The sequence below is a fragment of the Mytilus edulis genome, chromosome 6 (assembly GCF_963676685.1).
Source record: "Mytilus edulis chromosome 6, xbMytEdul2.2, whole genome shotgun sequence".
In the NCBI taxonomy this organism is placed as follows: Eukaryota; Metazoa; Mollusca; class Bivalvia; order Mytilida; family Mytilidae; genus Mytilus; species Mytilus edulis.
In genome coordinates this window covers 40,292,250-40,304,735 of record NC_092349.1, presented here as the reverse complement: position 1 = coordinate 40,304,735, position 12,486 = coordinate 40,292,250, and positions in this window count along the sequence as shown.

The window sequence follows — 12,486 nt, the reverse complement described above, 5'->3', positions numbered from 1 at the left end:
CTGGTGTTACACCAGGAAACTCCGACATCACTCCCTAAATTCTCGGAGAAATTTGGGAGTATTCCCTCCGACTTTGGTGTAAATCCGTTACCTTTTGTTTATTGTATTAGCGACATCTCTCCCAGTCTGGAGTGACGCGGTGTCACACCAGGTAATTAATTGCCCTAATCCTTCTGATCTATGCCGGCAAGCGACAGTCAAGGTATGCGAGATTTCTTATGTAATTAAACAATTGCATTTCCTGTCTATTGATTATCAGTTTATATCTGATTGCTTGAAACATTGAAAGATTAAATAAAAATCAAAACGTTGTTGTTAATTCTTTTAATTGCACTGACTCTGTACATTTAAATCAAGTTTTAAAAACAAACTATATTTGATTTTGACTTCCGTTTTTTATCAGTTAATAAATATTTAATTTACTAAAAGAAGTATAATTGTGTAACAATAAACAGAGACTAACGCTGAATAAATTAAGGCAGTGTTAAGAAGAATTACAGGTCTCAAAATTGTTTATACAAGTAAAAATGAAAGTATTATTAACTATCTGTTATGCTAATAAGTCTACGCAATTTCCATTTTACGATTACAAAATAAAAGTTTTAAAAAGCAAAAGGTTGTTATTAATGCTTACAATTGCATTAAAGTTTTATAAAAAAAATCTATACTTGATTATGATCTCGATTTATTTTATCGGTAATTTATATAACTTAAGTTATGAAAAGAGACATAATTGCGTAAAAATAAACGGAAATTAACGCTGAAGGTATAAAATGTGAGAAAGAAAGAAAATAACGTTTTAAAACTTGTATATGCAATATGCAAGAAAAAAAGAAAATACTATTCACCATTCCTTATGCTTATTAAGTCTACGGCATTTTCTCTTCACGGTTTGTTAGCACTACTTTAGGATAAAATAATACATTTCGGCTACAACAGGATTACTTCTATAGCTGCATCAACTCGTCGTTGCATAATATTCATTTACGCACAATGAATGTAAACTTTTGTGTTGTATTTAGAAGAGTGATCTTTAAATATTTTTAAAGCAATTAATTGCCGTGGGAAGAAAATACGCATCTCAGTGATCAACAGTGCGTAGTTGAACTTGAACTTGACTTCGCTCACAATATTGAATGCTAAAAATAGTGACATCAATTTTGTCCACGAGATTTTTATTTGGCGGGAAATAGTATTATGTAACAGTAAACTCAGGTGACCTTTCTGGATAACCGTGGGAAAGTTCATTCAAGGTTTAAACTTGCTTTGTAAAAAATTGACATAAATGTGTGTGCGTTAAGATTGAGGCTCTAGAAGGTCCTTTTACAATAGATTAACCGGATTCTAAATTATATTCCTTTTCTGAATAAACCAACATCAGTCTTTAATTTTTACGTTTCTCAGTCAACAGAGGACATAAAACCGGACATTATATATTTATACGTCCATAGTCAACACTATATATTAATGGTAGATGAAAACAGGATGCATGTCGTTCAGTTCCTAATGGGCGTTGGTAGAGATCCTCTGTGAAAATTTGTCGATATCGTAAAAATCCGATCCACAATTTGTTTTTTTTTACATATTTCTTTCTTGAAATACGATATAATTTCATTTGAATATTCTATTTTATAAATTGTTGAAATACTTCTTTTTATATTTCGCCGAGGATTTTAACAAGCAGTTAAATACGGACGGATTGCGCTAATCCAATTTTATTTTAAATAATTAAAGATCAATAACAGATCATTACGGATAAAAACACATGATTTTTTTCTCCATATAAATAAATAAGGTTGTGATTATTGTGTTGTGTCTAGGCGGCGAATGTATCTCAGTATTTATGAATATAGGGCTGCCACATTGCATACATACAAAACTATTTGTCACTTTACAGTTTCTTTTTTAAATTCAAATATTTCAAGTCGGTAATCTACCGAGCTAGTGAAACATAATATTTTACATTTCAAAATAAATTGAAAGTTTTAAGCAGAGTTCACTTGTTGATCTGATAAATTAACTCTTGGGTTTAATTTAGATTGAACATATAACCGTAAAAACATCATTCTGTTTTAAGCCAGTTGATATTTATTATATAATATTGAACTATTAAGGAACCGAATATTGCTCACTCATAACCGTAAAAACATCATTTTGATTTAAGCCAGTTGATATTAATTATATAATATTGAACTATTAATGAACCGAATATTGCTCACTGAGTAGGTCATAAAAGGTTCTGATTGTGGTAAAATCATCTTTGTTGAAAAAAACAAAAATTATGACCGGATCGGACTATAATGAAAATACAAAATAAGTGTTTTATTCGTATTTTTATACGTTGTACGTTGCTTGTCATAAGACAATGACATGGGCATATACATACAAAAATAATTATCTTATTTTAAATAAAAATGTCACACTTTTATCTGACAATGAAAGGACATTTAAATACCGTATTTTAAAGAACACAGGTGCAATCAAGATCGATTAAATGTACAAAGGTAATAAATCTGGCTAATCCGATGATGTTGTCACGCGTCATTAATTTTCAGTTCATACGATGGGCAATAAACCAATTAACAGCCACGCGGTGTTGGGAGGGAATCTTTGGAGGAAATTGGGAGTATAATCCGTGATTCGCGGTGTCAATCCGCTACACACGGAAATCGGTGATTAGAGTTCGCGATTACATACTCTCTGGGCGTACTGTATATTTGCATCTGTTCATTACTGTAATAAGTTAAATCAGTTACTTTCTATAGTGCTCACAAAGGTTCTTTAATTGTAATAATATAGTTTGCCATTTTGTTCACTTACTGTAATATTCATCAAATATGCAAATATTTTTTGTACAAATGTATTAATGTAATATGCAAATATTTTTTGTTCAAATGTATTAAAACATAATTTATTCAGCAGCGTTTTTTACATAGAGGTTTTTAGTTGATTTCCTCAGCTTTTTAAATTGTTTGTTGCTTTCTTCTTCATTGAGGGGGATATAACCTTTATTGGGACAACGGGATCAGGTGTTTTTAAGTGGGGAATTTCTGGATTGACCCTTTCAGGATCCGGGAATTCTTTTTACGAATTTCGGGATGTCGGGATTTAAACTTACTTAAATTTTGCACCTCAGGATTTCGTGTTGTTAAGGTATTTCAGGAAATTTTCATAAAATTTGTAAATTTTTACTATCATTTTCCACTGAAACTACTGGGCCAAGTTCATTATAGATAGAGATAATTGTAAGCAGCAAGAATGTTCAGTAAAGTAAGATGTACAAACACATCACCATCACCAAAATACAATTTTGTCATGAATCCATTCAAAAGTTCTTCCTTTGTTTAATTATATAATATTCTCATAGACCAAGGTGAGCGACACAGGCTCTTCAGAGCCTCTAGTTTTTTTTACAAAAAACTCAATTACTCTCATCACCAAAAAGTATATAGATGTTTAGATTAATATAACTAAGAAGTGTGTTTAGTTCTATTTAATCTGATTTTTTCAGATGAATCAGACAACCCAATGTTTGATTGCTGCCCCTGAACTGGTACTTTTAAGTAAATTTTGCAGATTTCGGTAATTATCTTGAAAATTATTATAGATGGAGAGAAAAAACAGCAAAAATATCCAGCAAACTAAGATATACTAATAAGTTAACATGACCAAAATTGTTAATTGACCCATTAAAGAGTTATTGCCCTTTAAAGTAAATTTTTACAAAAATCTCCTTCGAAACTAACTCACATGCTCCCAAACAATGATGAGCGAAGCTAGGGGTATATTCCTGAATAATATCCACTAAACGACAAACTTCTCGGAAACATTTACCAATAAATTCCGATCCTTGATCACTAACAATAGTTCGACAAACTCCAAATTGCGTGACTAATTTAAAAAGAGCATTTTCGACTGTTGACGGATCAGTGTTGGGTATCGGCTCTGCAAACATGTATTTACTAAATAAGTCAATTGCAGTAAAAATATAAGAATTGCCACTTCGAGAGACGGGGACGGGTCCATATTGAAGGTCCATTTCCCAAACTTTAAAGGTGCACACGCCGGCGTAGGAAATGAAGTAATTGCAGCTTTAGTTTTTAGTGTGGTATTTTTCTTGCTATGACATTCATGACATGAACGAATATAATCAGTTACTTTTCCACTCAAATTCGGATAATAGTACTGTTCTTGGATTAAATCAAGAGTATTTTGTATACCGCAATGTCCGCATAACGTCGAATCATGATGTAGTTGAATTATTGTTTTTAGTGAAATTTCTTGGCATAATTAGTCATTTTTCACTAGTATAAGTAACCTGCGTTTCATTAACGTCAGTGCTGTGTTCAAATATTTTGTCCGAATCCTGTATATCATCACTTGCAGTGCTGTCTGGATCTTGAGTATGAGAACTTTCAGTGCTTTCATTTAAACATGTTGCCTCATTTTGAGAAGTAGCAACAAATGGAAGTTTTTAACGACCTTGACTGGCTATACAGCCCTTGCACGGTCGGTGAGAAGTAGCACTATCAGTACTTTGATCGAATAATTGGTCCGATTGTTGTAAATTAGTCAACTGAGTGATTTGTTGATAAACTTTGTCGAACTGGTTCAACTGATCAGAAATCGATATTTGAGTGCTTTGATTTACAATCTGTCAGTTTATTCAAAGGTTCTGATTCTTTTTACTACGTTATATTTCTTTCGTGGGTAACTTTGTATTAATTGTCGCGGTTTACGTTTCTTTGCTACATGTATACACTGCTGATCAATGTCTTCAGTGTCGACATCATATTCATTGTGTGCCTGTAACATTACATTTTTGCGTGGAACACTCTTTTCGATCGAATACATCGGAACTGGCGCAGGCAAACAGATATTGTTCAATTGTAAACTTTTACTGTCGCTAGTATCCGAGTCGTGTAATAAAGTGGTCAATTGTATACCTCCTGGAACAATTATTTGACCTGTATAATCCGGTTCATATGGGAAGTACGGATCTTGCTCGTCTGGACTTTCAAAGGCGTTACTATCCTCTTGCGTGCATCGTGACAAAGCATCCGGAACTTGCATTTCCCTCGCAGGTTTGTATTGAATTTCAAAATTATATTGCTGCAAAATAGCAATCCATCGAGTTGGTTGCTAAATAGCGGTTTCAACACTTGGTGGTCGCATTCTATAACAAACGGCTTTGTTCGTAGGTATGATGAACATTCTTAAACGGCGGTAACCATGCCAAGTAATTCTAGCTTTGTTGGGCCATATGATTTCTGCCATTTACTAAGTTAACACGAACTTCATCAGTTCGCTCATTTTCTGATATAGCACGTAACCAATCCCCTTACAACAAGAGTCTATAGCAAGTCTAAATGATAAATTGAATTTTGGAAAAGCCAGCATAGGAGAATTCAGCAGGAGTGATTTAACATTCTGAAATACACGTTGCTGTTCATCGGTCCAGCTAAAACGTTCGTATTTCTTTAAAAGTTCGTATTTCTTAAAAAGTTTCGTCAGAGGTTCCATTTTAGCACTGAAATTTTTAATTTATTTACGAAACCAATTAAATAGACCAACGTAACTCTTTCACACTTTTCGTTATAGGGTAATCAACGATCGCCTGGACACGGACCGGTGGCGGCTTAATTCCCTTATTTGATACTTTATGACCTAAATATACACACGAGTTCAGAGCAAAAGAACACTTTTTGGGTCCCAGCTTTAAACCAGCATTCGGAAGTCTTTGAAAAACTTTCCGTAAATCTTCAATATGCTGATCGAATGTTTCCGATGCAATAAGGATATCATCAAGATAGCACAAACATGATTTAAAAGTTAATCCTTTAAGAACTTTATCCATCAACAGTTGAAAAGATGCTGGAGATGAGCTCAGTCCCATTGGTAATCTTAAAATGTTGAAAGTACCAAAAGTTGAAAACATGTATTAAAGGCTGTGTAACGTTGGTTTATTCCTTTAATGCCAACATCCTTTGATCTATCGACAATTTACCTGTAAAATTATGTTCGCGTTCGAGGAATAGGTGCAAGTAGTTATCACAACAAAAGTGCATGCCTATCAAAACAATCACACTAATTAAACAGAAAGGTAAATTCAAGGTAGCTAAATCACATTCTTGTTTGTAAAGTTGTTAAAAAAATATTTTTTGCTGTAATTGCTTGAACCAATATGCTCTTCTCTAAAAATAAAACTTTAAAAACTGTTGCATCACAAAGTCCTTGACTTGGATACTTTTTTCCAATATTTCACGTTTAATAGTCTATTTCAAGTGTAAAGTTTAGCTAATTGTGAAAAGTTACATTTTCCATTCTTTAAATATTTTTTTTAATAAAAAGTAATAAAAAATCATGATAATTTTAACCCCAAAATTACTTTTTTTTCTAATCATATATGTGATAAAATGTTGCAATTTTATCAAATTCTCCAATTACTTTTTACATTTAAATAGTTATGAAAACACCTATTGTTCTTTAAAACATCTATTGAAATATTTTTGTTGGCGTTCCAGGAATAGGTAACATATAAAAAAAATGTTGGCATTCGAGGAAGACACCGTAACGTTGACTGTCTTTTGAAATCGGTAACAGAAAATATCCAGATGATAAGTCTATTGAAGTTAGAAAATTCGGTGTTTTTGTAGAAAACGATTCAGTGAGATCTTGTAAATCAGAAATTGAATAAGAAAAGTGTTGAGTCATGGGATTTAAATACCTAAAGTCACAACAGAAACGAAATTTTGACAAACTAGTCTCTTTCAATGAAGCGTTTGCTAAAAATGTCTTTTTGATACGTTCTTTTCGACACAAGTACAACTGGACTTGTAATAGGAACATCTTCTGTTTCCACTACTGGTGCAATTACACCTTGTCGCAAAAGTTAATCTAAATGATGTCTTAGAATATCCTTCTTTTCAGGAGTTAAACGATATGCACGTTGATGTTTCGGTTTAAAGTCGGGCTTCAGACATATTTGGTGTTTGACCACATTAGTAAAGCCTAAGTCAGGGTTTTCCTCGGTTACAAATAATTCTTTATTAGAATGTAAAAATTCAATCTATGTCGATTTCTGTACTTCAGTTAAGTATTCGGGAATATTAAAATAAGAAATAAATTTAGAGTCGATCTCAGTATCTTTTATTTTCCGGTTCAGGCGACAATTGAATATTTTGAACAAAATGAGTGTCATTATTTTCACTCAAAGGCATACATACATGGTTTAAGCTAAAATCTGTCTTTTATTCAAATGTACAGTTTCATTAGTAAAATTCAATATTTTAATCGGGACTTGTTTCTCTCGATTTACTGTCACTGCAGCTTTTGATACTAGGACTTCTCGGTCTTTAGATATTTTAGAACTACATATACCTTGCATTCCCTATTACACTTTTCCATTGACGTGTCCCCAAATAAGGACTTCTGAATTCGGAGGTATAGAAGCGGGACTTTGAGTTAAAACCTTGAAATGTTTAGATTTTATGCGACAATCACTAAAGTCAAGAACGATATTCTTGGAATATAAATAATGAGTTCCTAAAATTAAAGGATGCGATGTTTGCACTAAAATATATACATGAATCCAGTGCTTTCCTTGTATGGAAAGCCAACGGGGTCAAAATTCTTAATTCGTAATTTGTCAATTCGTAACTTGTAACTGTGTAATTTCTAAATTGTTAATTCGTAAAATGTTAATTTGTAACTTGTTACTGTGAAATTCATAATGCTTAATTCGTAAATTGTCAATTTGTAACTTGCACCTTTGTAGTTCAACATTCTTAATCGGTAAATTGTCAGTTTGTTACTTGTAACTGTTCAATTTCATAATGCTTCATTCGTAAATTGTCAATTTGTAACTTGTATCTTTGTATCAAAATTCAACATTCTTCATTTGTTAATTGTCAATTTGTTTAAACTTGTAGATTTCAAAATTCTTTATTGGTAAATTGTCTTTTTGTATATTGATGTTTTGTAACTTGTAACATGTGACTTGTCGATTCGTGAATTGTCGATGTGTGAAATGTCGAAGTGTTAAATGTCATCGTTCTATTATGCTAACGATCATTATGACGACAGATGGCGCTCGGCTTCTTCTTCTTTGTATGAGCCTCCTGTAAGTAGGAGCACCGCCATATGGAATATATACCAAAGGAGTTTAAATCAATTATGTACAGCGCATACATATAAAAGATAACAAATAGATAAATACATTGTTTGTTTTATATGGCATGTATAACAGGGGCTCGGTTTTGCATTGAGGTAACCTCGTATAAACATGTTTGTTTACTGTACTAGTCACCAAACCTGCAATGAGGTGTGTCACTTCCTTTTTTAAGGTATATAGATGTGTCGCTGGAACGGGCTTCCTTATGAACTTCGCAAATATATCACTGTCACTTGGCAAGAAATTTCTACTTAATATTTAACCGGGTCAAAAACAAGACTAAAAACATGAAATATAAGGGTAAGAAGACATATCGCCACCTAGACAAATCGGCACACAAGTCCTGAGTAATGAACAGAAATCAGGAATCTGGTGTACAGTAGTTGTCGTTTGTTTATTTAATTTATACGTGTTTCTCGTTTCTTTGGTTTTTGTCGAGCCTGCAACTTTTGTTGCAGAAAGCTCGACATAGGGATAGTGATCCGGCGGCGGCGGCGGCGGTGTTAGCTAACTTCTTAAAAACTTTATATTTTAGAAGGTGGAAGTCCTGGATGCTTCATACTTTGTATATAGATGGGTCATGTTACGAAGTTTCTGTCAGTCACATGTCCTACGTCATTGACCTCATTTTCATGGTTCAGTGACTACTTGAAAAAAAAGTTAAAATTTTTTGTAATGTTGAATTCTCTCTTATTATAAGTAATAGGATAACTATATTTGGTATGTGCGTACGTTGCAAGGTCCTCATGCCCGTCAGACAGTTTTCACTTGACCTCGACCTCATTTTATGGATCAGTGAACAAGGTTAAGTTTTGGTGGTCAAGTCCATATCTCAGATACTATAAGCTATAGCTCTTGTATATTCGGTGTATGGAAGGACTGTAAGGTGTACATGTCCAACCAGCAGGTGTCATCTGACCTTGACCTCATTTTCATGGTTCAGTGGTTATTGTTTGTGTTTGTGTTTTGTGTTTTGGTCTGTTTTTCTTATACTATATGCAATAGGTCTTCTATATTTGGTGTATGGAAGGATTGCAAGGTGTACATGTCTAGCTGGCAGGTGTCATCTGACCTTGACCTCATTTTCATGGTTCAGTGGTCAAAGTTAAATTTTTGAGTTTTGGTCTTTTTTCTAATACTATATGCAATATGTTAACTATATTTAGTGTATGGAAATATTTTATGATCTAAACAGTATATTAGTTGTGCAGGTTTTATTTGACCTTGACCTCATTTTCACGGTTCATTGCTCAGTGTTAAGTTTTAATGTTTTGGTCTGTTTTTCTTAAACTATAAGCAGTAGGTCAACTATATTTGTTGTATGAAAGAATTGTTAGCTGTACATGTCTTTCTGAAATGGTTCATCTGACCTTGACCTTAATTTCATGGTTTATTGGTCAATGTTTGGCTTTCTTGGTTAATGCGAAGTTTATGTGACAGTTGTAATAAAGTTTTATATTTAGGACTATCAACATACTATTAAGGTTTATGTACCCTTCTGTAGCCATTTTTGTACGAACTTTTCAAACTTCAATTGTATCAAAACTACAGATATAATGAATAATAGAGATAGGCCATTTTGTACATATTCCAAGGGGAAACTTGATGCAAAGCATTATTTTTTACTGTTCCATTGCATTTAATAGAAACAGAGGACTTTGTGGCAAATAAATCAAGATTTTTATAGAAAATCCACAGCCTTTATCCTCGTCCTTTCATATTTGGCAATTTGATGACTGATAGATATAGGATTATTGCATGCAGTGCTAGCATTGATTTCCTTAAAACAAGTTTATAAATGTAGTTTTTGGTTAAGACAAGTATAAATATGGCCAAAATCAAGTACACCTTTTAGGGTGCGCTCGACTTTAGTGACTCAGCACGAGGTGTTTAGGAATTTACAGGTTACTTAGAACTTTTTGTAAAAAATAAACACTAGCACATCATAGAAAATCAAGTGAGTAATTTATGTTTCAAATTTTATAACAAAAATCTCTGTATTAAAGGCTGTGGATTTTCTATAAAAATCTTGATTTGTTTGCCACAAAATCCTCCTTTTCTATCAAATGCAATGAAACAGTAAAATATAATGCTTTGCATCAAGTTTCCCCTTGGAACATGTACTAAATGGCCTATCTCTATTATTTATTATATCTTTAGTTTTGATACAATTGAGGTTTGAAAAATTCGTACAAAAAAGGCTACAGAAGGGTACATTAACCTTAATGATTAGTTAAGAAGGCGAGACATTTCAGTGTGTGCACTCTTGTTTTTATATAGATTAGACTGTTGGTTTTCCCGTTTGAATGGTTTTACACTAGTAGTTTGGGGGCCCTTTATAGTTTGTTGTTCGGTGTGAACCAAGGCTCCGTGTTGAAGGCCGTGCATTGACCTACAATGGGTTACTTTTATACATTGTTATTTGGATGGCGAGTTGTCTCATTGGCGCTCATACAGCATCTTCCTATATCTATAAAAGATGTTTAATGATATCATATAAGTACTTTGCAAAACAAACTGCATGAATGACAAATTATTTTAAATGAGTCACTTAGTTAATGCATACTATATATCAAAACTGTGTTGAATATGCACTATTTTGGAATAAAATCTAAAGGAACCAGAAAACTAATCGAGGCCCTAAAATTTGAGATATTGTCAACCGGAATGCGAGAAAACCGCATATATTTAAATGGTCAGGTCAATAATGGGATATCATATCGTCAATATGGGACCAGTTCACATCTACAATCATCAATAAGCTTGAAAGAATACAGTGACAACCTGTGAGATTTATAACAGGAGAGTACAAATCCAGAGAAGTTGGTTGCGTCTCAAACACGCTCACCAAACTGAAACTACAAGACTAACAGACAAGACGCTCAAGACAGAAGCTTATATTTCTGTACGAGGTGGTCGCAGTGCTATAGAACCAGACAATTAAAAAAAAAAGCTCGTCCAAAAAGAACAATAAACTGCTGTCAAGGGCCCGATTTAACAATTATCAGTCAAGAAATGTTGTGAACAAACATGCAGATAAAAAACTACTATCAGTTTAATTGAAGTCTGGAGCTGGCATGTCAGTTAACTGCTAGTAGTCTGTTGTTATTGATGTATTATTGTCATTTTATTTATTTTCTTTTGTTACATCTTTTAACATCGGACTTGGACTTCTCTTGAACTGAATTTTAATGTGCGTATTGTTATGCGTTTACTTTTCTACATTGGCTAGAGGTATAGGGGGAGGGTTGATATCTCATAAACATGTTTAACCTCGCCGCAATTTTGCGCCTGTCCCAAGTCAGGAGCCTCTGGCCTTTGTTCGTCTTGTATGATTTTTAATTTTAGTTTCTTGTGTATAATTCGGAGTTTAGTATGACGTCCATTATCACTGTACTAGTATACATATTTTTAGGGGCCAGCTGAAGGACACCTACGGGTGCGGGAATTCTCGCTACATTGAAGACCCATTGGTGGCCTTCGACTGTTGTCTGCTCTATGGTCGCGTCGCTTAAACACATTCCCCATTTCCTTTCTTAATTTTATCTAAGTGTAAAATACAACAATATTCTAACTCATTGTTTGTAAAAACAGTATTCGAATAGAACCACATTGAAGAAGCGTAGTGCGTACACCGAGCGTTGACAGCCGTTCAGAAACTACTCTCGGGCATCGTCAATACATCGACGGCGCTCTCTATACCTTTGCATTAAAGCCGGTATTTGTATCCACAACGTTCTCCTACAGATACAGATGATACAAGATCGAAATATACTAGGAGGTGTCCCCTCTGTACATTTTTTAATGACCATGATCGTTAAACTATGAAACTGGGTTTTTTTTTTACTACACTAGCGTCACCTACGTGTCACCTACATCAATTAGAGAATGTAGATGGGGAATGTGTCAAAGAGACAACAAACCGACCTTAGAACAGAAAAAACTTTTAAACAAATTGACGCCCTCTCCCTCTGACTTACTCAGAGAAAATATCTTGCAATATCGCCATTTGCATGAAAGAGGCTATTATCTCTTATATGCTTACACTAATTATACCCCACGCAACGAAGTTGTGGAGGGTGTAATGTTTTGACCCGTCCTTCTTTCTGTCTGCCTGTCCGTCCGTACGTCAGTCCTGTTTCTAGCCATCGCAACTGCACTCAAACCACACAACAGATTTCCACGATAATAAGGACATACTAAGCAGATTTGCATATCGACAAGAAATTACAATTCATTTTTTTTCTAGAAGTTACGCCTCTTTGAACTTATGAGCTTCGGTATACCTCTGCAACAGTTTATCGTCGCAACTC